This window comes from Siniperca chuatsi, linkage group LG16 (assembly GCF_020085105.1).
Source record: "Siniperca chuatsi isolate FFG_IHB_CAS linkage group LG16, ASM2008510v1, whole genome shotgun sequence".
NCBI lineage: Eukaryota > Metazoa > Chordata > Actinopteri > Centrarchiformes > Sinipercidae > Siniperca > Siniperca chuatsi.
In genome coordinates this window covers 25,447,149-25,470,430 of record NC_058057.1, presented here as the reverse complement: position 1 = coordinate 25,470,430, position 23,282 = coordinate 25,447,149, and the positions used below count along the sequence as shown (strand labels likewise).

General features: G+C 41.6%; 1 long non-coding RNA gene across 1 annotated transcript; it reads right to left on the bottom strand.

The window, feature by feature from the left end:
- Positions 1–386: 386 nt before the first annotated feature.
- On the bottom strand, positions 387–2,676 carry LOC122863098. Its single transcript, XR_006374910.1, has 2 exons — positions 2,043–2,676; positions 387–1,007 (listed from the first exon to the last, which is right to left on the bottom strand). It is a non-coding gene; the product is annotated as an uncharacterized LOC122863098 (long non-coding RNA).
- Positions 2,677–23,282: the final 20,606 nt, after the last annotated feature.

Genomic DNA, 23,282 nt, shown 5'->3' with positions numbered 1-23,282 from the left:
TGTTTCATACACATTATTGCTTTGTGAATATTGTTTTAAAACGACATTTAAATAAAGTTAATTACAGCAAAACTCTGGGAGATGTCTGCTCCCAGTTTGACAAGCAGACTGTAAACCAGTCAACATTACTACATGAAACAATTTTAAGTGTTTGGCTGAAGCTGTCTCTATGGGCTGCTTATACAGGTATTCAATTAATTTATTCCTTTTTCGATGTTAGGAAGGAAGACTGAAAATGGCCATATTTCAGTCCAAAACATTCTCATTATGAATAACTATTTATTATGGAAAATGCAGTTGAATTTGACAGACTGGCTCAGTTCAAAGCCTCCCATCATCTCATACTGGGCAGGACAAAAACAAAAGCTCCTGGTGGAAATAGAGTGAACATTTCATTTATTTTATTAGGATCCCCTTTAGCATCATCAAGCAGAGGCTATTCTTTCTGGGAGCCAATCTCACACCACATTAACAGATAAAATCATATTCCAACACACGAAACCAGACAAATTGAAAAACAAAACAATAAAACATTTCTAAGTATCATATGTCACTAATCAACACCTTAAATAAATTCAACTTAACAGTTATTCCAGTTGTTCAACTGTAATATTACAATTTAGCATTACACATCTAAAAGTATAAACTGAGCCAGTAGATGCTGTTTGAAGAGAAATTTAAATAAAGATATTTTCCCCTTTCCTAAATGACATGCAGAGGCAAAGAGTTCATGCATGGCTCTATACGTTACAGTATTTTTCAGTGTTTGCAGTTTTAGCAATATAAGTTCTAGCTTGCCTAATATGGTAATCGTGTTTGTCTGAAATAAAAGTAAGTTAGCAACACTTTAGCCGTAATGGGTCTTCAACAGGAAAACAGCTACCAGGACAAGGAATATATGGACAAATCAAGCAAAACTCCAAAAAATACTGATCCAGGAACCATACATGGAGAGATGAAGGAGAGACGTTCTCTGAGGCTGAGGACAAAGGGAGGCCAAGGGAGACCTGAAGAAGAACTACAGTATGTTAATGTTGTTTAAATATTTTTTTTACACCACACAACAAACCCTGACATCACCTTATAAAGTTGTTATGGTTAACTTGTTAGCTAACAGTTGTGTTAGTATTCACACATCCAGCAGACACAGAGCAACAATAACATTTATTTGGAGTCATGTTTGTGTCCACCTGATAAATATAAGTCCAATATTCACGCTCTTTTAGCTTTGTTTTGGTCTCCACCAGCTCTTGAGAAAAATATCTGGCTCTTTAGCTGCTAAATGTTCCACTTTCTTCACCAGCTAGTCTCTTAACTGTGCCTGTCTGCTGTTTGGTGCTGAGCAGGGAGTGTACAGTGGGTTTATCAGAGCTTGTTTGCTGCAAACAGCGGCCTGCTGCTGCTGGAAACGAGGCTGATGAGAGCGCTGAGGCTGAACCGAAACAGTAAATGTGCCATAAAGCAAAAATCATGATGTTAAAAAGGGTAAAAAAGCTGCGTAGAGCTGCAGAGATGTTGATAATAATAATAATATTCATCTTGTGCTGCCTTTTTCAACCTGACAAAACTTTATTTCAAATTTTAGTGGAGTTCCAAAAGTTTCAAAAGGTACTACAGTACATGTGAGTGAAACTTTTTTCACTTATTTTATGAAAATCCGTTTTTTATGACATAATTATATACAGAAATGTCCTTGTGAAAATGGGGGTTTTGATACTACAACAGTAAAAGGTTACTTATACATTATTGCATCAATAATAATAATCCTATATTTTTCTGCATTCTATTACTTTTGATACTTTAAGTACATTTTGCTGATAGTACTTTTGTACTTTTACTTAAGTAAGCTTTTGAGTGCAGGACTCCAACTTGTCAGGGAGGACTTTTACATTGTTGTATTGCTACTTTTGCTTTAGAAAGTATCTGAGTATTTCCACTGCTTCTCGTCTCCTTCCCTCCTGCAGACCTACTGTACGTGTTCGTAAAAAATAAATTGTTTCTGCTGATGGAAACACAGAGAAAGAGAAATTAGAGACTCACACCTCCTCCTCCTCCTCCTCCTCCGTCCTCCTGCGGCCGGTCGATTGGTCGGCGTCGATGTTGGAAACAGCAGGACGGAGGCTCGGGGTTCCTCGCTCTGACCTCAACCACTGCCTCGCGGTGAGAGTGGGGCGCCATGACCCCGCCAGAGGCAACCCAGTCTGAGAGCGAGCGCCTCTTGGAGGTCAAAGGTCACCCCGCAGCAGCTTCACCTCCTCGCTGGCTGAGCCTCGTTAGCACTCCTCCTCAACACACACACATCTCCTTAGCAGACGGAGCTCTGGCATTGGTCCACCGCTGCCCTGCTGGAGGGGAAGAAGACCGGGAACTGTAAAGAAACTTAACAAACCAGACATTAGAAGCATCCTGCTCACACTTCAGTAAGAGGTTTTGTAAATTTTTAGACCAACAGTGTCTAAAATAAACCAGAATGTTCTGCCGGGGTTGAAGAACTCTCTGACACCACAAACCGTCTGACACCGAGCGGGGGATGTTCGCTAAAGTGCTCGCAGTTCTGATGGGGAAGAAGAACAAAAACTTAATGCAGACATTCAGCTGCATGACAGAAAATAAGCACAGACCACTCTGGTGTTGTAGCCGAGTCGCTTTAGTCCAAGTCCAAGTTGAGTCCCACAAAGTTAGAGATCGCATCCGAGGCATGGTCATGTTTGGTCATGGAGGTCATATCTTAGCCGCTGTGGTCCTGCCAAGGTCATGTCCAGATTGATGACCCTAACCGAGCTCATGTCCAAGTCATGTCTAACTATCCACGCTTGTGTCCAAATTGTCGAGGTCCATTGCCAAGGACACACACAGCTCACTGAGTTAAAGAGTAACTTAACACCCCCTGAAATTCCTGTGGATTCACTTCTCACCTTGCTGCAGTGATGTACAGGTGTACTCCAGGACCCTGTGACATCACTGTTGGGTGTGGTTACAGGTGCAACAAAGCACATTTCTGACCACACTCAACAGGCTTTAAACTTACAAGCACAAGTTACTCTTTAATATTTAAGTTGCTGAGCTCATGTCCAAATCTGAGTTAATGTCCAGGGTCATGTGAGTTACATTACTCAAGTCAATGAGATCATGTCCGAGTCGTTGAGGCCTCATCCGAGTTAATTTCCAAGTCACCGAGGTCAGGTCTGGAGTTGCTGATGTCATGTCTAATTTACCAAGCTCATGTCTGAGTCACTGAGGCCGCATCCAAGTCTCTGAGTTAAATCTGAGTCGCTGAGTTCATGTCTGAATCACTCAGGCCATGTCCGAGTCTCTGAGGTCATGCCTGTGCCGCTCAGGTAGTGTCGAGTAGCTCATGTCATGTCCAAATCACAGAGATAATGTCAACATTTGGCTGAAGGTACATCTGATTTGTCGACGTCATGTCCAAGTCACGGAGGCCATGTCTGAGTTCATGTGGGCTCTTTGAATATCTTATCTATCTATCTTAGACCCCACTACCGTGACTGAAGAACCCTTGAAAAACGTTCCTTTGTATAGACGTGCTGGAAAGTGAAAACCTTGAGTTCTTTTAATTATCAGAGCACATCTGGCATTGACGACGTTCCTCTTAAGCCCGGCTCCTGCTCTCCTCTGCAGCATTTATCATCAAATTATTTCTTCATCCAATCCGGTGGCGGTGTTTACATGGGGGCTTCCTTTCTGATCCGGCATCAAGGAGAAGTACGGCTCAGCACTGCGTCAATGGAGGAAACACTGAAGGAGATGCAATCAAAGATGGCGAGATGAACAAAGTGGTGTCTGTTTCCATGACAGCTGTCTGCATCTGGCTCTGAAACCAGCTCCCCCGCCTCCTCCGCTACCAACATGACGTTTGATATGATGAAAAAGGAGGGGTTTTTTTGAGTGTTTTGTGTTTTTGGTGAGGGTACTGGTTTTCTAGAAGAGGGCATTGGCTCAAAGAACTCTCTGATTTATTAAATAAGCATTGCTATTCCCATTAGGACCTGATTTTTCACTCAAACTTGTTTTCAGAAACCAAACACCACAGCAACTGCTTAGTTTTTCCTCTCCAGCTGAAGATGCTTTAATCAGTGAAATCAGAAAGTACTAGTGGTCAGAGAGAATAAGAAACGTGCCGACTCTGTGCTCATTAAGAAACCAACAGATTTATCTTTAAATCACAATCTCTTATTACTACTTTCTTACTTTAATCAATTATTCTGAGATCAGACTACTTCAAAATCTTGGCACATAACACCAAAACTAAGCACATAAAACTGAAATCTTTTTTTTGTAATTTGGTGAAATGACCCTTTAAACGTACTCTAAAGTATTGAGCATATGGACAGCAAAATCTAGCTAGAGCCTGCCAACACAATACACACAAAGACTAAATTACACTGGCTTGTGTATGGATGAAGCTGTTGGTCGGTCAGGTCAGTGAACACACCACGGGCCTCAGTCAGACCTCTCTGTAATGGAGCCTGATCAATGTTTTCTTTATACTAAGCGATCAGTGTATCAGCTGTTAGCAGCTTGGCAGGTTCCTGTCATCTGGGGCTTCATTATCTCGTCTCCCTGCTGATTTGCATCGTGGACAGAAACGTATGAATCAATTTGTGCCCTCGTCGAAAGTTTGGCGCGCTCTGCGTCCCCCCTGCAGCCATTTCTGCATTTCTAAAGTTTCACTCCAAAATGAGATTTCCAGCATTTGGAAATTATGACGCCTACTCTGATTAAGAAGGAAAAAAATCAAATACTGGCATGAAAGTAAAACTCATTATGGAAATACATTGAACTTATTGACTATTCATGGGATTTGCCTGCAAACGAGGAGATTGTTTCCAGGATGGGACAGTATCTGTGTTTTTGAAATACAGAACGGTGTTTTACTCTCTTTATGAGTTTGAATCATTCAGTGATTATTTGTTTTGGATGACTTTAATTACAGTGTGAGTCTCCATCATGTGAAACGTGACTCTCTGTTAAAAGATAAGTCTGGTGATGTTCTATATTTTTGTTATTGTCTAAAATCTCATGAAAAGACCAAAACAAACACTGAATGTATAATAAGTGTTGTGTGTGTATCCAGTATCACAGCCTGATGTATCTCCTTCCTCTGAGCCATAGAGCTCCACTGTCGTCCAAAAACGATTAAAAACACATCAGTGAGCCGCACTGTTGCACTGGGTGACATGTTCCTTCATCACCATGAACACACACACTGTAGTTTATTCTGACTCAGTCCCACACACACCGTCCTGCTGCCCCAAACACTCACTAGAGCACCAAATGTGGATTCATCCGCCGCTGAAAATAGTCCCCAACAAATGCACCATTTCCTCCTGTTTGAGTGACGTTTGTTAAAAACTACATTGACCAGCTTTGTTTTTAAAGATTTAAGTCTTCAGTAGGAACCAATGAGCTTGGAGCTGCAGAGCCACAGACAGGAAGTCAGAAAGTATTGCGAGACGGACTAACATGTTGTTGGTTTTGGTCTTCTTATGGGATTTGCTGACAATAAGAAAACAATTAAATATGACCAGCCTTATCCTGTAATGATGACAGCAAAATAAACCTCAAAACTGACTTTTTTTTTTACAGTAGACTTTTAGAAGGATGTAAAAATGAAACAAAACAAAACAAACCAGAATCTTCCATTAAACTACACTCCCTTCCCAAACCAAACCTTAAAAAATGTAATTAATGAAAAAATAGGTTTGACAACATTTTTGTATAAATTACAAGTATGTAGTTGTATTACAGATGGAGCGTGAGATTGACAGGCGGATCGGTGCAGCGTCTGCAGTGATGCGGGCGCTGTATCGGACCGTTGTGGTAAAGAAGGAGCTGAGTCGAAAGACAAAGCTCTCGATTTACCGGTCAATCTACGCTCCTGCCCTCACCTATGGTCATGAGCTTTGGGTAGTGACCGAAAGGACAAGATCGCGGATACAAGCGGCCGAAATGGGCTTCTCCGCCGAGTGGCTGGGCGCTCCCTTAGAGATAGGGTGAGGAGCTCAGTCACACGGGGAGCTCGAGTAGAGCCGCTGCTCCTCCACGTCGAGAGGAGCCAGCTGAGGTGGCTAGGGCATCTGATCCGGATGCCTCCTGGACGCCTCCCTCGGGAGGTGTTCTGGGCATGTCCCACCGGGAGGCGGCCCCGGGAAGACCCAGGACACGCTGGAGGGACTATGTCTCTCGGCTGGCCTGGGAACGCCTCAGGATCCCCGGAGGAGCTGGAGGAAGTGTCTGGGGCGAAGGAAGTCTGGGAGTCCCTGCTTAGACTGCTGCCCCCGCGACCCGGCCCCGGATAAGCGGAAGAAGATGGATGGATGGATGGATGGATAGTTGTATTACAAAAATAGGACTTTTTGGCATTTTCACATGTCACAGTATAAGCACAGATTTAAGTAATAAAATTAACGATGGCTGAGTTCCATTTAGTTGCTTCGGTTTCAGGGTCCTGGTATTTGCCATGCTGGGACACTTGAATAGAACGGAGCCATCGTTAATGTTATTAATAACACCTGTACTTTTCCTACTATGACCAGTCAAAATGTCTCTAATAAGAAAGGCCTACTGAAGGCATTAGAGCAAACAGTGATGGTTAACTCGTTTTGCTCCATAAAACAGTTCCTTTTCTTGTTCCGGTACATTCTCAGACCCGTGCAGACCTCAGCCCGGCCCGAGGTGAGGCCAAGGTCGGCAGGGTGGAGGTACTGCAGTGCCATCCGTCAGCTGCCAGAGCTCTAATTATGCAGCAGAGTCCTAACCAAGCGTGAGATGTCATTACACAGATGGAGCTCCAGAGGAGAGAGAGTGAGTGTGCATCTGTTTGTGTGTCTGTCAGTCTGCATCAGTGTTCGTCTCTGTGTGTGTGTGGGTGTGTGTGTGTGTATTCATTATCTGAGGCAGTATAACTGGAAGTCAGGCCCCTCATATTCTCCATATATGAACATAAACACAGATGCGTCCAGCTATGAGATGATGTTTGCTGTGCTTCTAATGTCACCTGAAAGTTCTCGACATGATGGATGACTTTACCCCGTCTGTGTGTTCACAGTGTGCGGGCTGGCTGTTGTTTTTTGTGTGTGTGTGTATTTAGGGAATCTTTCAGGTCAAAAACAAGAAGCTACTGGAGGGGGGAACCGCACATTATACAAAGGCTTGCAAAACACAATAACAGTTTAAAAATTTAGCATTATAAAGGTAATGGGAGGAGGTGTTTGATGTCAGTTAAATCAACACTAGCAATTAGCTTGCTGACGAAACAGTTAACATAAAATGCATTGATTCATAATGCCTTTAACGTAGTATTCAGTAGAGCTGTTAACACTGAATCTTCAAATTGAACTGGGTATACTAAGTTATCGCTGTCACTAACAGACTCAGTAGCTTTTAGCACTGCAGCTCCCTTCACTGGTGACTGAGAGCGCCGAAGTCAGTTCGGCCATGATACACAGTGTCTTGGCTCCTGGCTGATAACTCTGTCGCAAATTGTTGACTGCTGAGCTATTAACCTTATTAACAGTTGCAGCTTGTATAGGCTAGTATTGTACTAACTAAACTGAACGTACTGCTGATCTGAAGACAGAATCAATCATTATGAACGGTGATACAACCACTTACTGATGTACTTACTGAAGGGAGATGGGACAGCTCACAAAAAGTCAGTGACTTTGAATCATTTAACTGAACTGAGCAAAAAGAAATTAAAGAAATTGTTTCTTTATGCCTTTATTCTTTGCAGCCAATCTTCCATTTTCCAGGTAATATTGGAAATGTTCTATTTTTTTTAAAAGTGTTTGATTATCAAGATTGGGTGGCATTAATAATTTAGACCAATCCCGGAGAAGAGTTTTGAAGCATTATCTACATATTGGGGGAACATCGAGACACAGCCTTTACCGCAGTGGTTCTCAACCCAAGATAAATATGTTGGATCTGAAGATGATTAAAGGAAGAAAAAAGAAAACAAATTCTGCGTCACAGTGAGTGTGCATACTGTATTTACTCATGTTCTGAAAGGTAATTTCATTATGCGTGACTAGGAGCACATAACTGAAGTGCTAAAAAGCAGCAAAATCTCTCAGGATGATGAAGCAAAATAGCAAATGCTTCCTCATTCGAGAGGTGTACAGTTTGGAGAGTTCATACCTTAAAAAATATGAGCTGTGAATGGTTTGTTGGATCTAACACTTTGTGAAAAAGGAGGACTACCTTACTACCGTTTTCTGTACATTAGATAAGTGTTGATGTGTCTGTTTTGGTTTTATATTGATCACAGTTCAGGATGTGTGGTTCAAACAGACAGAAAGTCCAGTGGAGAGCTGATCAGACGCTGCAGCAGAAACTCAAGCAGAATAAAAGTCTTTGTGTAAGAATGATCATAAAAAGGTTTACACTCAGCTGTCTTCAGCATCAAACACCACAATCCCACTTTCACCTCTTCACCAAAACTGACTCATAAACTCCTTTTAATTGCTGCTTTCAGTGTTTGAACTCTGCACCGCAAGCGCCCGTCGTCCTCATTATGAGGAGAGGTGAATTGTGGGTAGAATCTGCGGGTGGTTCGACAGCCCGCTGTGAGCGCTGATGTTTCAGAAGGCAGGAAACAGGAGAAAGAAGTCGAACGAGCGGACGGACGTGTTGGAAGGGAAAAAAAGATGAGAGTGGGAGAAAGAGCCGGCAAGGGAGGGGAGCGAGAAGAAAGAGGAGACGACGACGGTGAGGGAATCGGAGGACATTTGAGGAAACAGAAGAGGCAAAAGACAAAGATAGACAGAAACAGAGACAGGAGGAATGACGGGGAGGAGAAGGAGAGGGAGGAACTTCGGGAAGAAAGAGTGTATCTGGAAGAGAGGGAAAAAGAAAAAAGAGAGAGGACGAACAGGAGTAAAAGTATGGTGGTCGAGGGAATGGAAGCAAGATGATTGATGGAGACAGGTGGAGAAGAAAAGGAAAAGTGTAATCAGAAGGAAGTGAAATGAGGAACGAAGAACATCTGTAAGGAAAGACAATGAAATAAAAAACCACGGGAATGGAGAGGGCGTGAAAAGTGAGAAGAAATAGAGAAGATGAGTCAGAGGGAATTCAGAGTCTCTGAGGAAAACAAACTAGAAAAATGATGAGTTGAAAATGAAACAATAAAACATGCCGCAAACTCAGTCGCATGACATGGTTGTCCAGTTGCAGGTGATGGTGTGTTTGGGAGGGAGGATGTGAGAAAAGTTTGCAATTTTTATTTTTTTATTTATTGGTCACAATGCCACTGCATGTCATGTGACCCTTCACACCATAAAAATGATAAATGTCAGTTTTAAAACATAGCTTTATTTAAACCAATAAACCATCAAATGAAATTGACAATAAAACAAGAATAATTTTGGCCACTTTAAAGCCCCTATATGTAACATTTGAAAATGTGTCATTGAGATGTCTTTTGTCCTGCAAATCACCGAATTATTGATGTATTGCATTCCCTCTTGTCCTCAGTAAACTAAGTGGTTGTTTTTCTCTTAGTTAACGCAAAAAAAGCGAACAGATTATTATGGCACCACACTGTTTGACAAGTATGTGTAGAAGCATGGAGACCATGGATAAACTATGGACAAAGGTAAAAAAACATCCCCTGAAAATCCTGTTTTTGCTGACCTCCAGTAGTTTAACTTCTCGCCTTGCTGCAGTGATGCACAGGTGTACTTCAAGACCCCATGAGATCACTGTTGGGTGTGGTTTCAGGTACAACACAACCAGCATCAATTACTGTGTTGATTAAAAAGTACAATATTTACCTCAGAAATGTAGCCTAGTGAAGTGAAATGTAGGAGGGAAGTGCCTCAACAGTGTATTTAAGTACAATACTTGAGTAAATCTACTTCATTGCACTCCAGCTCTGCTCTCGGTACTGTATGTGGTAGAAATGGGACACTGTGGTGCTGTGAGCTGCCTGCTGGCTGTTAAAAATGCTGTTCAGGTCTGCAGCAGGCTGAGATCCAGCGAGGCAGCCGGCAGCAGAGGCAGACTGAATCCCAAACACACATCCTGCCTCCACAGAATACATCTTCATCCACACATTTAAACTGTTAGAGGTGTGTTTTAGCACTGATAGATCATCACAAACACATTAAGTGGAGACAGAATTACTGTAAAATAAAAAATGAGACTGGATCAGATTTGGAGGGAAATCCTCATCAGTGAGGGAAAAGGGGGCTGATGGGAAATGTAGTCTTAATTTGACGAAACACCACCACAAACAATGCCAAGTAACCAGTTGTATGCTCCTGCTGTATCACTTGATTACAGGGAGCCAAAGTGAAGCCTTCTGAGGCCTGCCACAGGCCAACGAGCATCTGCATATTTCTACATAAATTAGTTTGTTTTTTGGCTCATTTCTTCACTCAATATCAAGTGTTTCACATCATTTGCTTCAGGGGAACCTTAGCTTCCTCTGTGATTCAGTTACAGGAGGAATAATTATTACGTAGGTGTGTCATAATTGACTAAGAAACAAAAAATTTCTCCAGTACTGTGTGTTTTTTTGTTTTTTTTAGCTTAGTAATCTTTCAGTAGTGCCAGGAAATTTCAGTCTTTCAACACAAAAAAGGGACATTTGTTTGGACAAATACATCTCCCTCAGTGAGTCACAGCTGTGTGTTTAAGTCGCTTCATGTGTGACTTCTACAGGACTATTTATATTATTATTATCACTTTCTGCTGGACTAATTTTTGTTGGTCAAGTGAGTCAAATAAACCTAAATTCTTTCTTCCTCAGAAACATCCAAATCGAACTGTAACACGCTGCCAGGATCTTACAATATACAGTACAGAATATGTGTATGAATAGAAACGATCCGCAGACTGTGCTGCGCTGTATGTATTGATGAGTAGAATCTCAAAAATCCCTTATCAAAACAGATTTTTATAGATTCTCCCAGGCCTGTAGTTCAGTAATTGTTTTTGTTTAGATTTTTGGTGTTGTACTGCTGTTGTGTCTGCAGCTTTGTTGAAAAGCTCTGTATGAGAAAAGGAATTTGGTTATCGTGCGAGATTGGGTGTGCTCAGGGTGGTATGGCTGTAAGCATCCATAAATAAAGTAGGGCAGCCTGTATGTTGCCTGAGAGGCAAAACTCAGGTATAAAAAATCCCTTATACTCTGAGGATTGAGGATTGAGTGAGCGCACGGTAACAACCAAAGGCAACTCAGATGAGTGAATCAACATTTAGAAACTTTTTCAACAACTCCTCTCTTCTCTCGTCTAGATTTTGGCAGCTGGACAATCAGATGACACTGTTTGAAGAGTTTCTTGATTTTCAATCATTTCAACAATTATCATTCAATAAGCCTCTTTCTTTCAGTTTTTACATATGTCAGTCTCTGTGCTCTCCCCCCAAACTCATTTTATTTAAAGGCCCTTAAAATGTATTTTCTTACTCAGCTTCTCACTGTAAGTAATGGGATCCTATACGAATACATTGTTCTAATTATAATAATAACAGTTTTGATTATTTCCGAACACAAGACAACCGGTAACAAACACACCGCTTTGGACGCCTTTGTTTGTTTACACTCTTGTTCCCAGAAGTCGGCCCCTAGCACCTCCTTCCTGATGACATCACACATGTCGTGAAACACGGCAAGCTATGATTGGTTGGGGACCAACGTGTAGTCTGTCATGTCTCTCTGCTGAATTTATGAATCTGTAATCGCCTAATCTGACGCAGTGACCATCTTAACAGACAGAAATATCATGTGGTCTGAACCCAGCATTAAGATGTTGTTTTTAAAAGTTTGATTGTTTCTTATCTAATCGGGAATATTTAAAGAGGTACTCCAGAGATTTAGTATTGCACTTCAGTAAAGTTAAGGGACTTCTGATTGACAGCTGAAAAGTTAAAATTGAAGCAACAGAGGCTGAGCTATCCTGACTTTTATCCCCAGAATGGGTCAAGCCCCAGAATTACAATTTCCATAATGCAACTCAATAGTGTCTTTCATTAAACCCTGATGATTAGACATCATCAGGGTTATTTTTAAACTTTGGAAAGCTCTTCCAGAGCCACAGAAGACATTATACCACAGGCTGTAAAATGACCATTTAATGTTATAGAGAAAGACTTTCAGGGGCTTTAAATTTATTTTATATGACAAGACAGGAAACAAAACAATGTTGCCAAAGCTTCAAAAGGTACAGTGTTGTTTACATATAAGTACAATGATGTTAAAAAATGTATGATAATCATCAACATTCATTCATTCAGCAACATGCTTATCAGGAAATCACCAGACATTTGAATGTTCTAATATTGTTTTTCTTTATTTAAGTTCGTACGAATTTCTTCAGTAACACAGACAGCACCGTCTCTGTCTGTCTATCTGTCTCTCAGCTGTATTAAATGTTAATCAGCCTCCTGCAGACTCAGCTGCTCTCTCCGGCTTTGTGTTTCTTAATTCAGCTCCAAATCTTCTCCTCATTCTTTATGCAGAAATCAGCCCCAAAAAAACTTTTCAAAGGCAAAACCCTGCAGAGAGACACGGCACACTCCCTAAATACAAAGTAGATAGATAGACAGACGGATATCTATTCTTAGAAAAATGTAAAGTTTGTTCTGAGGGTGCCACCAGAGGAAGGGTCACGGGGTCATGCTCTGTGGAGCTTAAATGCTGTCAGTAAATGTTACGGTAATTTGCCCACTATTACTGTAGATTTTGATATTTCTTGGATACACGTGGAAACTTTGCCTATGGTGGCACTAGAGGAAAGGTCAAGGGGTCACCAAAATCATTATGATTCATCCTCTGGGGACCATAAATATCCACAGCACATTTCATGTCAATTTGGTCAGTAGTTGTTGTAATCTGGAAAAAAAGATTTGGACTATTAAAGCTGCATTTATTGATTTATTTTGGCCACTTGGGGGCTAAGGAACTCAAACACACAGCCATTATTATTTATTTAACCTTATTAAGTTGTTCTGATGAACTTTGTATGCCTACTTATACATTCAGCAGACACAGAGCAACAATAGCATCCCACTGGAGTCGTGTTTGTGTCCATCTGATGAATGTAAATCCAATATTCACTCTCCTTTTGGCTCTGGTTTGGTCTCCACCAGCTCCTGAGAAAAATATCTGGCTTTTAACCGCTAGATGTTCCTCTTTCTTCACCAGCTGGTCTCTAAATTTGTCTGTCTCGTGTTTGGTGCTGGGCAGGTAGTGTACAGTGGGTTTATCAGAGCTTGTTTGATTAAAAACAGCCGCCTGTTGCTTCTGGAAAAGAGGTTGATGAGACTAAAACTAAACAGTAAATGTGCAAAAAAAACAAAACCAAAAGTTCTGTAGAGCTGCAGAGTTGCTGTTAATTCTGAGGTTTCAGTGGAGAGTTAATAAGTTTTAATTTAATTAGAAGATAACCAGCAGCTTCATCATCACCATTTCATTTCTCACTTTACTGTCAAGTCTACACCATTTTTGTTCATTTTTGGACTTCTTTTAAAAACCGTAGGTACACTATATATTGGAAAACATCCATGAACTACATTGTAAAAACGTATAGTGAATGTGGGATAACTACATTTGACATGGAATAAATTTACATGGATATATTGTTAGGATTATATTCTAAAACATACAAGCTATTATCAGAATGCACTGTATTTGCTCTCTGTGGATCAATGACCTGTACATGTTAACCATCACGATGACTGAATCTCTACCTTTAAATATACTGTATCATATATGTGTGTGTATGTGTGAGAGAGCACACACACTCTCTGCAGCTCGGATCAGAAGCCCCGTCGCCACGGGGAACCACAGTCTGATTGATGGCAGCCACATTTACGCCATCAGCTTCCATGTGAGAATCTAAAATGGCTGCCTGTTTCCACGGAGACAACAGAAGTCCCCCCCTCCCCCCTGCCAAGGAGATGAATGAAAATTCTCCTTCCACGCAAGAGAGAGAGGGGGGGTCACAGGTTTGTTTTTTTCCCACTATTTTAATTTTATGGTGAACAGGAAGCCCATTCATTCATGTTAGAGGTCATTTTAAAGCAGCGCCCCCTGGATGTTACCTGCTCCGTTAGCGTTTGAACGGTCCGGCTGGTCAAAATCGTTCTCCGTGCTTCAGTTTTCAAAGTATGAGTGCAGACGTGCAGCCTCACAGAAACCCATGTCTGACTTCGAACAGACTGAAATAAACATTCAACAACAAAAGTTGATACATTTTTTAACTCGCGAACCCTTGGCGAACAATTACAAGAGTTTATTTAGACTGAGGCTTGATTCTTGATGGGTTTTGGCTTGTTAAAGAGGTTCTGAGTTGGATTATTTGTATGGCAATTAGAGATTGGATGAAGTTCAGTTAACTTGCGATTACAAGATCATAAAGTCCTGACGAGACTTGATTAAGACTGCCTCTGATTTATTGTAACTCTTAACTGATACATCAGTATTGTTTTTTTGTTTTTTTTTGCAGATCATTGAATTATTTTATTTCGACAATACTTTAGCAACATTAGAAACAGACAATAATAATGGAGTACACCCGAGTATGTTTTAAATGAGAAATTTTACTTGAACTAAAGTAGAAGTTACGTCTGTTGAATTTAAATTCTCACTTTCTAGTTCACAGAGATGTTCTTCCCTCTGAGAAAACCAGTGAAGAAGAGTTCGTCTTCACTATTACCTCCTCTTCCTGTCGGTGGTGATTGCGTGCGTCTCTGATTGGCGATTCATCAGCTAGGCGCTTCACTTCAGTACCTCTCTCTCCTCCAGCCGTGCGAGATAGGAAGTGACCTACATAGCGTGGCGGCTCCCTCGCCTCGGCTGTCGTTTGCATTTCAAGGGGTGATGAATAATTTACGCACACACGAATCCCAAATCTCCCCATCCGAACATCGAACGTACAGCCCATCGCAACATGACAGGCTTCAATAACGTTAGATAACTGAATTCAAATATGGATTTCTCTGTGTGTGTGTGTGTGTGAGATGGAGGAGGTGGTAGGCTTTGAGGAGGTGTTAGGAGATCTTCGTGCCTAAGGCACCAACGCTGAGAAACCACAGGTGAAATGTTCTATCTGGAGAAGAGGAGAAGAAAGGAGTTAAAAGAAGAAGAGAGGAGGGAAGAGGGGGAGATGAGGAGAGGAGGAAACAAGAGGCGAGGAGAGGAAAGGAGAAGAGAGGAGGAAACGCAACCCAATCGGCAGAATAAAATGTACCAATTGTACTCTGCAAACCATAGATACTTGCAATCTGTACATTTCAAACGTTTAATCTCTACGTCAAACACTGTGGTTAAAGTCTGGTTAAGTTTAGGTACAAAACCACTTGGTTAGGATTAGGTAAATATCGTGATTTGGGCTAAAAAGCCCGGTTTTGGCACCATAAAAACAGCCGAAAATGTCCCGACTGTTATGGTACATAGAGGCTGGACCCAAAAGCACGACTAGCACAGAGGGAGTTGAAGTTGTTAGTTTTGGTTTATTTGTAAAACACAAAGGAGTAACCAGGTGTGTGGAAGTAATCGCCGTGAGCCGGTGGACTGGGCGAAGACAGCAGGCTGGAAGGAGACTGGTGAGAGCCGGCAGGCGGAGCGAGGACAGCGGGCTGAGGTGGAGCAGCAGAGGATCCGTGGTGAGATCTTTCTGGAAAGCCAGTGAGTAACTTGGAGGCAGGTGAGAGGAATGAACCTTTACTTAGGGAGTCACAGAGTTAGTCAGGAATTCAGAAAACAGGCAGGAGGCATCGTACCACTTGTAAATGGACGATCTGGCAAAGAGTGGTGAGAAGAGCCGGGTAGACATACTGCAAGGTGTTGATTGGTGGATGGAGAACAGGTGAGCAGCAGCAGATGAGTAGCAGGTGTGTCAGTCTCTGATTGGCAGTTCACCAGAGGCCGCACCCCGCCAGCGCACACACACACACACACACACACACAGAAGGGTAACCAACAGGGGACAAACAGACAGAGACACTAGGAATGGTACGGCTGTACCATGATACCGACGCCTTGCTAAAAAACGACAGGTTTGTCACTATAAACACCTGGTTTTGTTACAAACGGCCGAAAACAAATGTTGCTATGATATGTATTAGATGTATTAAAATGTACAGACTGCATGTATCTGTGGTTCGCAGAAATGTACAATTGATACATTTCTTTCTGTGACTGGACTGGCAAACAAGGAGAGGAGAAAAGGAAATGAAACAATAGGGTAGGAGACGTAGGAGAGAAGAGAAGGGGAAGCAGGAAAAGGAACATATAAGAGGAGGAAGGGAAGAAATAGAGAGGAGGACGAGAAGAAGAAACAAGAGATGAGGAGAGGAGAATAGGATGAAGAAGGAGAGGACAGAAGAGATTAGAAGGAGGAGACAAGAGAGGAAGGAGGAAGATGAGAGGAGAGAAGAGAAGAGGAGGAAATAAGACAAGAGAGAATGGAAGAAGGGGAAGCAGGAAAAGGAACATGTAGGAGAAGAGGAAGGGTAGTAATAAAGAAGAGGAGGAGATGATGAGAATGGGACAAGAGAGGAGAGGAGAAGAGAGGAGGAAATGAGAGAAGAGGAGGAGAGGAGGGAAGGACAAGAGAAAAAATGAGGAGGATCAAGGGAAGGAGAGAGGGGGAACACAGAAAGGAGGAAGAGGAGAAAGAGAGTGGTGGAGGAGGAGAGGAGAAGAATCAAGATGAGAGAGAGTGGTGATGACAATGATGAGAAAAAAGAGGAAGACAGATGAAAGAAGAGCAGGAGAAGAGGGAGGGAGAGGTGAGGATGGAAGAGAGGAGAAGAAAATGTTGGAAAGATGGAAGTGGAGAAAAAAAGGAGAAGAAAGAGGAGGAAGATATGAGAGGAGGACAGGAAGGAGAGAATGAGGAAGAGGGGAAAGAGGTTAAGAGGAGGTGGATGCAAGAGAAGAGTCAGTTTTGTGTTTTCATGCCATCCAGATATTTCTTTTACCCATGATGCACTGCTGTGTGAGAGACATCCACTGTGTGTTTGCAGAAGTTTGGGATGTGTGTGTGTGTGTGTGTGTGTGTGCAGGCAGTGATGTCCCCTGTAGGTCATTCAGCTGGCTCTCACACACACACACACACACACACACAAAGAAGTCCCCACAATGTGACTGTGTAAACAGATGTATGTCCCCACAACATGAGTAATACACGCTCTCTCACACACACACACACACACACACACACACACACACACACACACACACACACACACAAAACTCCTGCTGTTCCCTCTGTTTGCTGATGTGATCAGGGTTTAGCTGATAACTACCAAACCTCCAGGAACAGTACAGTGCTTGGCTGTGAGGCGATGCATTGCAGGTCACTGACCCAAAAACAACTTTTCCCCATACACAATCATTACAACAGAAATGGCTGTAAAATAATGAAGACATGTCACAAACACTCCAGAATGACTCTGTATTGTCACAGTTTGAACCACCAGGTCCAATGATAATCCATCCATCCATCCATCCATGTCACAGCTTTCCCCGTTAACCACCTAGTGACTCCAGGCAGGGACCCTGGACAGTGGCCAACTCGTCGCAGGGGCGAACACAGACACAGACACAGACAACCATTCACTCACACATTCATTCAATACGGGCAATTTAGAGTTATCAATTAACCTACACATGCATGTCTTTGGACGGTGGGAGGAAGCCGGAGAACCCGGAGAGAACCCACGGTAACACGGGGAGGACATGCAGACTCCACCCAGAGAGATTGTGTCCAATGATAATAATAATTATTATTTTCGTGCCATTCATTTGTTCAAAACAGAACATTAAAGGATAAAGCTGATGATATTTTATGTTCTTCTTATTGTCAGCAAATCCAATAAAAACACCAAAAACCAACAACGAATGTATCTACTAACAAGTATTGTGTGTGTATCAAAGCCTGATATATCTTATTCCTCTGTGCCATAGAGCTCCACTGTTGTCCAAAAAACATGTTGGACCATGTCATTACCAGATTAATCTAAAGAGGGTTAATATTGCAATTTAAAGTACCCCATTATAGCTGTATGTCTCTACACATACACGACTTTATTGTCAGCTAATCCCATGAAAAGATGAAAACAACACTGAATATATCCTACTAACAAGTATTGTGTGTTTTCAAAGCCTGATATATCTTCTTCCTGTGTGCCATTGAGCTCCATTGGTTTTACTTTGAAAAGCCTGGTATTCGATCGTAGTATTTATACTGTTGGTGAAGTAAAGGATTTGTGCACCATGTTTCCATCACTGCTGAATAATTGTGTTTTATGACTATGTTAAAGGGATGTTAAAACTTTATATCAGTTATCAGAAATGGTAATTTGTAATCATCTGTATTGGTAGCAGAGGTCAAGGTCTCATATCAGCCTGTTGAAAACATTGTGCACTACGCGACTTCACTGCTGTCTGAGTTTACAATCGAGTCTAATTACCAGTCAGCAGTTTGCAGTCTGTTCGAGTCTCTGTCAGAGAGAGCAGTGGGGCAATAAAGAGTAAGGCTGGAATTATGGCTCTCCAAAGATACATGCAAACGTCACTGCGGGTCTACGCAGAGAAAGGTGTTATGGGTAACTGTAGATCGCAGAGGCTGACAGAGGAGCTGACACACACACACCTCCTAAATCAAGGTAAAAGGTAATTTATTTAGCATTTTACAACACAATAAATGTAAACAGCAGCTAGAGTTAGTGATGATAATATGGTTTTCATCTTCACATAAAAAGCTCGACATTTGTAAGACAGTGTCCGTCCACTTTGCCTGAGTTTAATAAGTAAGTAAGTATTAATAAGTAGGCAGGTTTTAGTACTTACTGATCTAGTAGAGAGAACGCCAACTGAATGCCGGTTTGGAAACCTCTCAAGTCCAGGAACTCTCTCCCTGAGTAAAATGCCCGTCCGAGGTTCACTCTTGTTTTACCTCATTTTTTTATCACTCTCCCTCTTCACCTTCTTTGCCTTCTCGCAAACGGGGCTCTTTTTAATTTGCCGGGTAGAGTTTCCACAGTTACTCCGGTTGTTCCACCGTCCGCCATTTCCACTGCCTGGGGATAGCTACCGATAGCTACTGATAGCTACAAAAGCACTGTCCTCTTCCTCTTTTGGTTCCTTTGTGATGTATACTGAGCCTTCGTTTCCCCGGGAGATCGTAAAGTAAAAATGAGGCTTATAGGGAACCAATCTAAACGCCGATGGTGTCATTATTCTATAGCCTTTACATTGTGCAGTCGACATTTACTTCATAATGATAAGTTAAAGCAAAAAACTTACAGGGGCCATTTTCCTGCATTGAGTACTTTTACTTTTGATTTAAGGACATTTTGCTGATTGTACTTTTATACTTTTACTTAAGTAACATTTTCAGTGCAGGACTTTTACTTGTAATGCAGTATTTTCACAGTGTTCGGTACTTCTACTTAAGTAAAGAATCCGAATACTTCCTCCACCATCGCTACTTCTACATACGAGTATAAAAGATTCATCCCCGCGAATGCCTCTGAATGACAGCTGTGCACGTTCGGAGAAGAGAAGCATGTTCCTGCCTTAAGAGGGAGGGATGGAGGGACAAAGGAAAGAAGGGTGGCTCCTTTTGTAGTTGTCTTTTCTGGTCTGTCTCTCTTTCATTCTTTCTTCTATCTGTCCATCGCGAGACCGTCAGTCTGTGTGAGAAAGTGAGAGTCTGGAGCAGAATATAAAGCAGGGGAGCAGAGACACTCGGGATATACAGTCTATCCCAACACACACAGAATGGGAGAGAGGAAACAAGGATGGTTGTATTCGACAGCTCTGCTGGTGGAATCTGCAGAATTATGAAAAATGTAATCATAATTATCTTGTTGGATCTCCGAGTTTTTCAGAATGCGTGAAGCTATATAACCCCATATTAGATACAGTATATATGATGCATACGGGGTTTTATATAGGAATATATGAATTTTCATAAGGGTACATGTGGGAAATATAATGAAGAACTGGTATGTAGGGGCATATGGATAAAATTGGAATACTTTATGGGGGTACAGTATATGGGGGTAAATAGAAGGGTATAGTATGCCCTCCATGGAGGGGCATAAATGATGGAAAAAGTATTCAGCACTTGACTTTTTCTTTGGCTTTTCTATTTCAGAGTAGCAATACCACAATGGAAAGATCTTGCTTTCAAAACTTTCATCTCAAGTAAACAAAACGGTTAAACATTACATGAGTAAAATAATTAAATGTGAAAAGTGTAAATTATTGATATGAAGTGTTGCCATGTAAACAGAAGTTTTGTGTTGTTGGCTGTCATGGTTTAATCTGCTCCATGTACAGAACATCTAGTTCTAGTATAAAACTAGAACCCTACTAGTCATTATGTGCCCGGCCAGATGAGGTTACATGTCAGGAAAAGATAAACAGTTAATTTTAAAGGATGAGGCTGGCAATATTGTATAATCTTCTTTTGTCAAGAAATTCCATAAAAAGACCAAAACCTGTGTTAGTTCGTCTCTCAATACTTTATGACTTCCTGTCTGTGGCTCTCAGCTCCAAGCTCAAATCTTCTATCTAAAAACAGCTCACAAATACAAAACATCTGGTTTAGCAAACATCACTCAAACAGGAGGAAATGGTGCATTTGTTGGGGACTATTTTCAGCGGCGGATGAATCCACATTTGGTGCTCTAGTGAGTGTTTGGGGCAGCAGGACGGTGTGTGTGGGACTGAGTCAGAACAAACTACAGTGTGTGTGTTCATGGTGATGAAGGAACATGTCACCCAGTGCAACAGTGCGGCTCACTGATGTGTTAGTTTATAGTTTCTGGACAACAATGGAGCTCTATGGCTCAGAGGAAGGAGATACATCAGGCTGTGATACACACACAAAACTTGTTAGTGGATATTTTATGGTTGGTTGGCTTTTCATGTGATTTGTTGACAATAACAAAAATATAGATTTTTGCCAGACTCATCTTTTAAAGTAGTTTTCCTGGACAATCTCAATATTTTCCTCTGAAATGAAAGTGGAGTAAAAATAGAAATGTAATGAGAAATACAGTACTGTACAGATATAATTGGATACTATAAATTGCAAAAATAACCCTCATGGGATGAATCATCTGGTAATGGGAGTGCACTGGGGTATAAGGTAGGGTATATTCAGGTATGGAGGTACAATATATTGTAGTTTATAAGGGAGTATATTGGTGTATTGGGAGGTGAATGGGGGTGTCTGAGATATAACACTGTAATCAGCTCACTGCAGGAGGAAAAGCAGTGGAGCTTATTAGCTTCTGCAGAGAGAGAGAGAGAGAGAGAGAGAGCGAGCATCAGGCTGACGTTCGTTCTCTGTTTGAAACGCAAGACTGCTAATCCTGCGCAGCCAGGAGCTTTAGGCTTTCAGAAACACACACACAGACACATTAGTGTATTTTTATCCTTGTGAGGACCCTCAACTGACATAATACATTCTCTAGCCCCTAACTTTAATGTTAAATAAAACCTAATTCTTTAGTCCTAACCCTCAAACAGCCCTTTGAAGAATTGAGGACCAGACACAATGTCCTCACTTTAAACCAGCTATAATTGATATCTTTATAATAACAATGTATCAAATGACAGTGTGAAAACAAGGTGACAGTGTGAAAGGTGTCTCAGGTAGTGATGAACCTACAGAGGATTATCAGTTGAATCTGCAGCTCCTCTCTGCTTTACAGATCTTTATAGTGAGTTTCAGCTCGTTGTTTAGCTGTCCGGCCACAAATTTACTGTTTTGATTCACTCTCACTGCTCTAACAGCGTCGTTTTCGGCAGCTGTTTTTAGTGAAAAAGCCCTAAAACCCCACTGTACACTACCTGCTCAGCACCAAACAGCAGACAGACACAGTCAGAGAGCAGCTGGTGAACACAGTGGAGCATTTAGCAGCTAAAGAGCCAGATATTTCCCTCAGGAGTTGGTGGAGACCAAAAACAGAGCTAAAAGAGAGGGAATATTGGACTGACATTCATCAGGTGACACGAACACGACTCCAAATTAATGATCATGTTCAATAACAAAAGCAACAACAACAAAAAAAAAATCAGTTATTGCAGGTTTAAGGTCTAAAACTCAAATCAGTTCTCATAAATATAGAAGCACAAGATCACACACACCTGGCTAGAGTCGCTGCTGAGATGAAAAAAAGATGAGACCACACAAACACACCAGCTGAAAGCCTGTCTCATTGTCCGCTGTGTGTGTGTGTGTGTGTTTCTGCATCCCTGAGCAAGGCACTCACTCCGTGTTTGTTCATGTATACGATGCGTTTAGGTGTATGTGTGTGTGTGTGTGTGTGTGTGTGTGCGTAAATTTCCATCTCTACGTGTACTTTTCTCATCCTCACTTCTCTTCAGATTCATGTGTGTTTGTAAGTGTGTGTGTGTGTGTGTGTGTAGCTCATGACGGTGTGTGTCCTGAATGCCAGAAGTGTTGTGCGGCTCAAAACAAACACCACAACAACAGTAACAACAAAGCCTCCAGTTTGCTGTCGCCTGGCCGCCGTCTGAGCCGAGGATCTACAACAGACACACAGAGCTCAGCTTCCTGTTTCACTGCAATCTGTTCTTCTACTTCCTGTCACTCACTGATATAAAACAGTTGTGATTCAATCTATTGAGACTTTACAGTTGGTGATTTGCAGGCTAAAATATGTCTAGATATCTAGACTAAACCCAGCTAGATTTGGTTGGTTTGCTTTTTTTCAAAGTTTGATATAACCGATGTTTCAACGGCATTTCAGCGACCATATTTTATTGTGAAGCTGGTCCCTAACTGCACACTGAAATATTGTAATTTAAATGCTGTTGAATCAAAGTTTACCTGCTACCTGGACGTCTAAAGAACTTAAACCCTGTAACAAGCACCTCTTTTTTACGCACAAGCCTGAAAGTGACATCCACCCAACAATAAAATGGTTACTGTTCTCGAACCCTTTTGATTACAGCCATGACCCTGGTTTCTCTTGAAAGGAAACTCTTTGAAGTTTACTGTAAAAAAAGAAGTCAGAATTAGTCCAAGTGATCCAAATTTACATAGAAATGTGTGTTTTTTCCTTTCCTATTTTTTAAGGATCTTTTCAATGTTACTGTATTGTTTTGCGCTTCTGTTACTGTTGTCGCAGTGATATTTGGACCTTACTTTAAAATGGTTCACACAGTCTGTCAAACTACAGTTTGTCAAGGTTGTGTGAGGATTCAATTGGATGCTGTCCCAAACCCTGCTCCCGGCCTGTAGTCAGACCACTGCTTG